This window comes from Myotis yumanensis, unplaced genomic scaffold (assembly GCF_028538775.1).
Source record: "Myotis yumanensis isolate MYYU_CA2020_CCGP unplaced genomic scaffold, mMyoYum1.0.hap1 SCAF_10, whole genome shotgun sequence".
Classification (NCBI taxonomy): Eukaryota; Metazoa; Chordata; class Mammalia; order Chiroptera; family Vespertilionidae; genus Myotis; species Myotis yumanensis.
The window spans coordinates 73,965,489-73,974,213 of record NW_027223761.1 but is presented as its reverse complement, the minus strand read 5'-3'; the positions used below and the strand labels follow the sequence as shown (position 1 = coordinate 73,974,213).

Genomic DNA, 8,725 nt, shown 5'->3' with positions numbered 1-8,725 from the left:
TATAATTACTATACAAAAATTGCACATATTTAAGTACACATTTTGATGAGTTGGGGTGTGTGCATACACCTTTAGTACCATCACCACAATCAAGGCACTGAACATGTCTATCATCTTCAAAAGACTTCTTGTGTCCTTGGCTTGTGTGTGTGTGTGTGTGTGTGTGTGTGTGTGTGTGTGTGTGATAAGGACACTTAATATAAGAATTAGCCTAGGTAACAGCCCCAGGCATGGCTCAGCTGCTGGGAGGACAAGTAGGGACCCTGCTCAGGCCCCAACTGGAAGGGGGCACCTGGGCCAGGGGCGCGGCTTCAGCCTCTCACACCACAGCGGTCATCCTGCAGCACGGGTGGAAGGAGCCGCGGGTGGGAGGAGCTGTGGGTGGGATGAGCAAGGAGTGGGAGGAGCCGTGGGTGGAAGGTACCGTGGCTGGAAGGAGCACGGGTGGGAGGAGCCACTGGCGGGAGAGCCCCGCGTCTACAAGCTGGGCAAGGACATGAAGCACCGGCCCAAGGACCACCTGGAGCTCACCCTCACACAGTCGGTGGAGGCGCTTGAAGTCCGCGTGACCTGGTTTTAGAGATGAAATCTATGGGCCTAATCCACTCCTTCCTCAAGGACTGGCTGTAAAGGCATCCCCTGAAAACAAGATTTGTTTGAAGAGGAGAAATTGCTAAGACAAGAAGGAAAATTAGAAAAGATTCACACTAAGGCCGGCGAGGCGACAGGAAAATTTCTGAAAAGCTGTCACCTGGAGGTGGGGATGAAGAACAATGTCAAAGGCGAGCCAAAAACTGAAATAGTTGACGGCCATTTTCTAAAAAGTCTTGGTGGTGTGGTAGCCCCACAGGTAGTAAAGAGCCCATCACAGGATGGGCGAGTGTTGGTGTGAGGTGAGGGAAATGGGCTTGACACTGTCAAGTTATCTATCTCTGCAGTAAACTGTGAGGCCCGAGACCAAGAGGTAGAGTACTGGCTGGCCCAGCAAGCTGCGGAGGAAATGGTCCCACCAGCTCCAGACGGTCCGAACCTACTCTCCCTCAGAAATGGGGAGCAGAATCCGAGGCACAGTGGAGCAAAGACAGCCATTTCGACCAAACATGGAATTTTAGAGACTGTATGGGGACATCGGACTAAACAGCATATACATGTTGAATTCTCCGTATTTGTCATCTCCATCTTCAACTGTTATCACATCTGGCCTTATTGGGGCAGTCCTGCTCAAGAAGTACCAAGTTGTAGATATGATAAGATGAATGTTAATAGTTCCAAGACAACCTAGGTCCTATTTCCTCTTTCTCCCCTGGAATTCATTGGAATAAATGGAAGAGCTAGCCATTGTCTCTAGTGCTTACCATATCCTCATCATCCAAATTGAGCATTTTGTCTCCAAGAGAAATAAATAGGTTGTGTTCTTTAAAAAAATTAGCCTCTTTAGTTTTTAATAGCCCAACATTATATTGTCAAACAGAGGCACTACATTGCACAGCAGGTCTTTAGATCTTATTCTTCTCATACACCTGAAACTTTACACACATTGAAGGAGTCCCCAACTTTTATACTTGCTGCATTCTAGACTTCTCCCCAGGAGAGCAAGGGGCTCACTTACATCAACCCCTGCAGGTTCTAGAGCTGAGCTTGCTGCGGGAAGACTGTGCTTGATTTCATTGTGTACCTCATCAGAGAGAGCATGCTGTTTGTTTCTGCCATGGGCTGATTTGAAGATAGATTTAATACAGGCATAGATGTATAGTATGGTTTATAACATTTATGAGTAACAGGCTCTCTATTTCATGCTGGGTTAAATTTGTAGAAACTCTGTGCCCCAGAGAAAGCAAGTTCCCTTTCATCCAGAGCTCATAGGCTAGAGGAAAAAATAAAGCTGTTTGTTGCTGTAATTGTCTGGGTTTAGGTTATTACTTATGGGAGCACAAGCAGCAGAGGAGGAAGATGGGAAGGGGAAGCTGGCCGAAAACACCAGCAAGACACCTGAGTCCCCTTAACCGCCAAATTACTTGGGTTCACCAAAGTGACATCATAATGTAGATCTCTGTGCTACAAAAAGGTGGCCAGTAGCTTAAGCAGATTATCTTTAAATCAGTCCATATTTCATAATAATAATGTATCTAAAATAAAATAATGTCAACTGTATCTATACTAATAAAAGGGTAATATGCTAATTAGACCAGGTCAATCGGACATCTTCCAATCGTCCTGCCTTCCTTCCGAACAAAGCCACAGTGGTGGGAGCTGAGACAGAAGTGGTTAGGGGAAATCAGGCTGGCAGGGGAGGGAAGTTAGGGGTGATCAGGCCGGCAGGCAGAGGGGTTAGGGGCAATCAGGCAGGCAGGCAGGCAGGTGAGTGGTTAGGGGTGATCAGGCTGGCAAGCAGGTGAACGGTTTGGAGCAAGCAGTCCCAGATTGTGAGAGGGATGTCCGACTGCCAATTTAGGCCCAATCTCTGCGGGCCTAAACTGGCAGTCGGACATCCCCCAAGGGATCCTGGTTGGAGATGGTGCAGGCTGAGCTGAGGAACCCCCCCCACACACACACACAGACACACACAAATTTTGTGCACCGGGCCTCTAGTTTTATAATAATAAATACAAATCTTTAAAATTATTTTGTTTGAGGATGTAAAAAATTGTAAATGTTGACTTTGGTGAAATTATTTTCTTATGATACAATTTTAATTGATAGGAAGAAAATCTTGAAAGTTAACAATTAAGGCATGCCACTATTATGATATCTCAATCAAAATATGATACAATATAGGGCTATTGCTTTCCTTTGCCCTGAAAAGATGCAGTGTTCTATTTTTTTCCTTAGGAATTATCTTAATATCTACCATTAAGGTAATTAATGGATGTTAAACAGTATCAAAAATAAGCTGTGTTGATTATTAAAATAAACTCTTTTAATGCAAAGTGAAGAAAGAAATAGTGCAGACTGTGGAAGGTGGTGAACTGGAAGCTGAAATAGGGTATTTCCCATTTCTATTTTCTAAAGTTAAATTTGGAACTCAGATATGTATAGTGACCTCAAAAATTTCAGTACCCTGGTGACCTCTGTTCATTTTGGGATAAATTTCTTCTAATGGTTCTTTTCCTGCAATGCTGAGGTTAATGTAAGTGTAGCAATCAAAAACAGTGAGCTTTGTAATAAAGAAATAGAACTGCCAAGGAACTTCCCATCAAAGTGGTTAAAAGTAAGGCCGGCTGTAAAGGGGCAGCATAGTGGCCTAGTAATAAGCGACCAAAAGAGAATCCGCCCACGAATAACAGCATTTGCTTTATTTCAAACAGCAACAGTTTCTTTCATAAGTGACACACTTTCCTGAGAAGAGCACCTTTGAATGTGAATTTATATAACTGGTGACATAAGCTGAAATGCTTTACCCTACCTACATGCCCACTGTAAAGTTTTCAGGGGAAATATTTAAAAACATGCACCCTCTCTTTCCTAAATATAAGAATTATTGATGTTTTATTAAGAGTGAAAACACTGAGATTTTGAAAACCAACCATAGAAGTAAGTTAGCCCATTTTAAAAAGCAAGTAATTGTTCTTGAACAAACAGAGGCAATGGGCAAATTTAGAGCACTAAGAAGTAAAGAGGTTGATTTTCTGGATGCTTTTAATTGCATTAACAATTGCTAGATGTCCAAACTTGGGAGTTTCTGGGGGGAAAAAAACAGTAGAAGCAGATTAAATGCCTCCTTTCATTTTTTATAACTTCTGCATTCCCAGAATTTGAGGGACAAGTTGGGTGATGACTACAAATTTTTCACAAAGTCTTATCTTGCATTATAATTTAGAGAAATGGAGGACATACTACTGTGGGTCAGAGAACACTTTAGCAGAGAAATTTTGTCAGAATTCACTTCTACCGCCTCTTTTCCTCACTACTCTTGTGTGCGTGACTTCCTTTCTTGGAATCTTGGGAAATTTTATGAGGTGGAACACATACAAAAAGGAAAATTAGCCGAAACCGGTTTGGCTCAGTGGATAGAGCGTCGGCCTGCGGACTGAAAGGTCCCAGGTTCGATTCCGGTCAAGGGCATGTACCTGGGTTTCAGGCACATCCCCAGTGGGGAGTGTGCAGGAGGCAGCTGATCGATGTTTCTCTCCCATCGATGTTTCTAACTCTCTATCTCTCTCCCTTCCTCTCTGTAAAAAATCAATAAAATATATTTAAAAAAAAGGAAAATTAATTATTAGAATAATTTTAGGACAAAGACATTCTACAATTAGATTACATATACATCTATGTGTGCTTTTGAAATTACGTGTTAATATTTTAAAGTATTAGTTACTTATATGTCTTGTTTACAACACTACTAGACAAATAAGAGGCAAATCTGCCAATAAATTAGGTAAGCTAACTATCATACTTAACTATAATGACTAATTCTGCACCTAAAGGCTTTCTCAGGATTTAAAAAGATTACTGTAGGAATGTTTATAAAAAAAAGAGAAAGAACCCAGCCAGCATGTCTCGGTGGTTGAGCATTGACCTCTGAACCAGGAGGTCAAGGTTCAATTTTCGGTCAGGGCACATGCCCGGGTTGTGGCTTCATCCACACTGTGGGGCATACATGAGGCAGCTGATCAAAGATTCTCTCTCATCATTGACGTTTCTATCTCTCTCTCCCTCTCCCTTCATCTCTCAAATCAATAATAAATATATTTAAAAAGAAGAAAGAAAAAAATCAGATAGAACGCTTTATTAATTGATAAAAATCTAAATACATTAAAATAACAAATTTCTTATTTATATGGCTTTTTAACAAAAGACATTATAATACATTCATTTAAACAATATCAAATCAAATAGTGCTTATTTCACAATTTCATGGCACATCAGTTCTGGTGAAGGCTCAAAACACAAATTGAAATGCTATGCAAGACACAAAACCACAGAATTTATGTAAATATAAAAATGCATTTGCATCTTTTAAAACTGCAACACTAGCCAGTTTGGCTCAGGGATAGAGCACCATTACTTGTACTAAAAATTTCCTGGTTTGATTCCAGGCAAGGGCACATACCTTGGTTGCAGGCTCAATCCCCGGCCTCAGTAGGGGTGCTTGCTAGAAACAGCCTATTAATGTGCCCCTCTCACATTGACATTTCTCTCTCTTCTCTCACCCTCCCTTCCACTCTCTCTAAAATAAAATCAATGGAAAAAATATCCTTGGGTGAGGATTAACAAAAAACTAATAATAAAAGTAAAATAAAATAAAAGCGTTTGACCTACCAAAAAAAGGTTATAACTCAGGACAAATCTGAGTCATTGATGTCTTGCATAGTCTATTTTGGGACATAGCACTATGTATAACACTGCAGCAAAAAATGAATAATTTCTCTATCGATCACTTACATATTCAAAAGAATATACACTTACCTTCTCTGCAGCTATTTGTTTGCAATAATCACCCTAGTCATTAAAGCAGCACTCCCAGGGACTCACAGGAATACGTTTCCCACAACATGGAAGCATTATTTCATCCTGAGTAAGCAACTATAAAATAATGTAAGAAAGCAAAGACTTGGAACTAAAGGACTTCTATGTGATCTTGGAAATAAATATAACCAACTTGAGGAAAAATTCCCTCATCTATAAAAATGAAATACCAATATTTATCTCATTGAACATTTATGAAGATTAGGTAAGATAATATAGGTGAACCTACCTTTCAATTTTAAGAACACCGTATAAAGTAATACCAATAATTGTTACAATTACAGTTAAAATAACTCCCTTCAAACCCCAAAGTTCTACCTATGGTGTCAAAATTGCAATCAATAATGTTCTTTGATAATGAGAATAGCACTGAGCAAGTTGTGTCAAATATTACTCAGATTTGATAAGGAAATTGTACAGATTTCTGAGACTTTCTATGGTTATGACCTGTTTAGCTAAAGATCAGAACACAATCTGATTGTAAATTTAAGGGTTACAACTCCCATTTCAATACACCATCTTGCCAGGTGTCTTTAAAAAATCCATCTTTATTGAGATACTAGTGCCCCAGTGCACGGATTCATGCACTTTGAAAGGAAATTAATCAGAAGGTAGCTGGTGGGGCCAGACTGGGTAAGATGGGCCGGACACGCCCTGGAGCCAACCTCCCATGATTCCTCCCTGGCTGGCCTGCTGCACCTGAGGCGGCGCCATGGCTTGGAGGGCATCTGTGTAGTGAGCGGGGTCCCTCCAGCAGGTGGGGTCTCTCGTCCTGGCCTGCAGTGATTGAGCCAAAACCAGCTCTCTAAAACTTAGGGTTCTGGCATAGGTAAATACAAACAAGACTCGCATCTCTCTTAATCACATCAAAATTACAACTAAAGTATAGAACAAACATTATTCAGAATCACCCAAAATCTAGCTGGAAAGAAATCCTACAACTGAGGATATTAAAAGAGCCACATGGAGACTGATAGGAGGGATGAAGATGCAGAAAGTGTTGGTCCCACACTCATCTCTGGTGGCTAAAAATCAGGATGATATCTTGGCTCTGGATGTCCATTGTGTGGAGCCAGTGGTCTCACCCACACACAAGGCCATACAGCCCAATGTTCCAGTGTCAGGAGGAAAAATCTCCATAACCTCTGGCTATAAAAACCAATGCGAATTGTGGCTGAGTGAGTTGGAGGCTGCTAGAGTCCTAGGCATTCCTATTAAAGGGCCCCCACACAAACTTCCTCAAATTCACTGGCTCTGAGCTCCAGCATTGGGGCAGCAGCTCAACAGCTGAGAAGGAACTGAGTAATCTGGCAATGAGATGAAAACTGGGGGAGGGAGTAGTTTTCTCAGAGACAGAAGTGCTGGCAGAGCCCATTGTTCCTTTTCTAGGCCCTCTCCCCACAGAGCAAACAGGCTGATGCTGTATCTAACTCTCCATCAACCTGGCTAATACTATTGACCCCACCCTGGTGATTCCCTCAGACCTGCCCCACCCAACTTCAGGACCCACCCAATCCATTTCCAGTGGATTTTCCATAGAAACGGAGGTCTTGGCTCATGCTTCAGACTTTTCTAAACTATCTCAAACAAGCAGCATCTGGCCTCAAAGTGGCCCATACATCTTGTGAAGTGGTCCCAGGATTGGCATTAGCAGCAGCATGCCTTTATTCTCATCTTGGCCTCTCCTGAGCACATCTAAGCCCAGTGCATGTAGCAGCCATCTGCAGATCACTTTATAGCTCATTCCTGGTGTCCCTTTGCAGAGCACAGGTAGAAACTAATCTTAGCCTATACCTCCCTGGAGGCTCCAGAGCCAGTGCAAGTGCTGGATAGCTTCCAACCATGTTGAAGCAACACACAACATCCCTCCACAAGCAGCACACTCAAGGGAGAAACTCACAGGTACCAATGCCTTCCTGAAGTAAGTCCAAGTCCCTGCACTGTTGATCTTCCATGATGGTTGCAGCCAGTTTTGCAGGCAGTCAGCCTTGGGGTAAATCCCTCCAACTGAGGTGCCAACAGCAATAAAGCCTCAAAAGCAATATGAGGAAGGACACAGCCTACACAGGGGTTACACATGAAGTGCCAGGTTCTGGTGATCCAGGGGTCTGTGCCATAAGACACCTATGGTATAAGCCACTCTACCAAGCATGGGAGACATAGCAGCTCTACCTAATACATAAAAACAAACACAGGGGAGCAGCCAATGAGGAGACAAAGAAACATCTCCCACATGAAAGAACAGGATGAATCTAAAATAAAAAACAAAAACAAAAAAAAACCAACAACAACAAAAAACTAAACAAAATGGAGACAAGCAATCTACCTGATGCAGAGTTCAAAGCACTGGTTACAAGGATGTTCAATAAACTTAGGGGAGGAATAGAGGAATTTAGTGTGAACTTCAACAAAGAGATAGGAAACTAAAAACACAACCATAAAACATAGAAAAGAACCAGTCAGAAATGAAGAATACACTAGCTGAAATGAAGAATACATTACAGGTAATCAACAGTGGAGTAGATAAAGCAGAGGATCAGAGATTTGGAAGATAAGGAAGCAAAAAACACTCAATCAAAACAGCAAGAGGAAAAGGGAATTTAAAAAATTAGGATAGTATAAGCAGTCTCTGCAACAACTTTCAAGCATACCACCATTCATATCATGGAGATACTGGAAGCAGGAGAGAGTAAGAAATTGAAATCCTATGTGAAAAAATAATGATGAAATACTTCCCTGACCTGGAATGGAAATAGACATATAAATCCAGGAAGCATAGAGAGTCCCAAACAAAATGAACCCAAAGAGGCCCACACCAAGACATATCAATATCAAAATGCCAAAGGTTAAAGACAAAGACAGAATCTTAAAAGCAGCAATATTAAAATAGTGAGTTACCTACAAGAGAGATCCCATAAGACTTCCAGCTAATTTCTCAACAGCAACTTTGCAGGCCAGAAGGAATTGGCAAGAAATAGTCAAAGTGATGAAAAGCAAGGACCTACAACCAAGATTACTCTACCCAGAACAACTATCATTTAGAATCCAAGGACAGATAAATAGCTTCTCAGACAAGGAAAGATAAAGGAGTTCACACCACCAAATAGATGTTAAAGGGTCTCAAAGAAGATGAAGAAGAAGAAAGAAGAAGACGAAGAAGAGAAACAAAATAAAATATGAATAATAAAATGGCAATAATTAACTATCAATCAACCATTACTTTGAATGCAAATGGGTTAATATGAATAATAAAATGGCA

At 41.3% G+C, this 8,725-nt stretch overlaps 1 pseudogene; it reads left to right on the top strand.

The window, feature by feature from the left end:
- Nucleotides 1–230: 230 nt before the first annotated feature.
- On the top strand, nt 231–1,282 carry LOC139018512 (large ribosomal subunit protein bL9m pseudogene; annotated as a pseudogene).
- The last annotated feature ends 7,443 nt before the right edge of the window (nt 1,283–8,725 follow it).